Raw genomic sequence first — 1,206 nt, forward strand, 5'->3', positions numbered from 1 at the left:
CTTCTGCAAGCGGCCACAGCGTTTGAGACGGATGCGTGTACACGATGCTTCGAGGTGGCTATGTTTTTAGCAAAAACGCGGCTTTGCAGACAAGGGGAACCACTACTTCAAGTCTCAAAGCGAGTGACGTCACCGATTGAAACGCTATTAGCGCGCACCACCGCTAACTAGCTAGCCATTTCACATCGGTTACATATATATGAGATATACAAATCAATCATGTATTCTAGTCTATTGCATAGTTACAATGTGTATGTCACGTTCCTGACTTTATTTTTCCTTTGTTTAACTTTGTTTAGTTGGTCAAGACGTGAGCTGGGTGGGTAGTCTATGTTTTGTGTTTCTATGTTGGGGTTAATGTGTTGCCTGATATGGTTCTCAATTTAGAGGCAGGTGTTGAACCGTTTCCTCTGATTGAAGAACCATATTAACGTAGGGTGTTCTCACTGTTTGTTGTGGTGGTTGTCTTCCGTGTCTTGTGTCTAGCCACCACACGGGACCTTTTCGTTTTCGTTCGTGTATGTAGTCTGTTCCTGTTCGTGCGTCTTCCGTATATTGTGAAGTTGTGTTCAGGTCTGTTATACTTCGTTTTATTTTTGTAAGTTCTCAAGTGTTCTTCGTGTTTCGTCGTTTCATTTTAATAAATATGTTCTACCTTCAACGCTGCGCTTTAGCGTCCAAAATCCCTTACTCCTCCTCTTCAGACGAAGAGGAGGAGACACGACCGTTACACAGAACCACCCACCAACAAGGATCAAGCAGCGTGAGAGGAACCAGCAGCAGCGGCCAAAAAAAACAGACTCGTGGACTTGGAGGAGATTCGGACGGAAAAGGGACCCTGGGCGCAGACAGGGAATATCGCCGCTCTTTGAAGAGAGGGAGGCAGCAAAAGCCCAGAAGCGGTGGTATGAGGAGGCAGCAAGGAGACGTGGCTGGAAACCCGAAAGGAAACCCCCAAAATTTCTTGGGGGGGGCCTAAAAGAGTGTGCGAAGTTCAGGTAGGAAGACCTGCGCCCTACTCCCTGTACTTACCGTGCGAGAGCAGAGTACGGGCAGACCACCGTGTTACGCAGTAGAGCGCATGGTGTCTCCTGTACGTGTTCAGAGCCCGTGCCGGGTACATACCAGCTCCTCGTATCCCGGCCGGGCCAGATTGAGGATTGAGCCGCGATGTCATGAAGCCGGCCCAACGCATCTGGTCACCAG

This window comes from Salvelinus sp. IW2-2015, linkage group LG22 (assembly GCF_002910315.2).
Source record: "Salvelinus sp. IW2-2015 linkage group LG22, ASM291031v2, whole genome shotgun sequence".
NCBI classification, from domain to species: Eukaryota; Metazoa; Chordata; class Actinopteri; order Salmoniformes; family Salmonidae; genus Salvelinus; species Salvelinus sp. IW2-2015.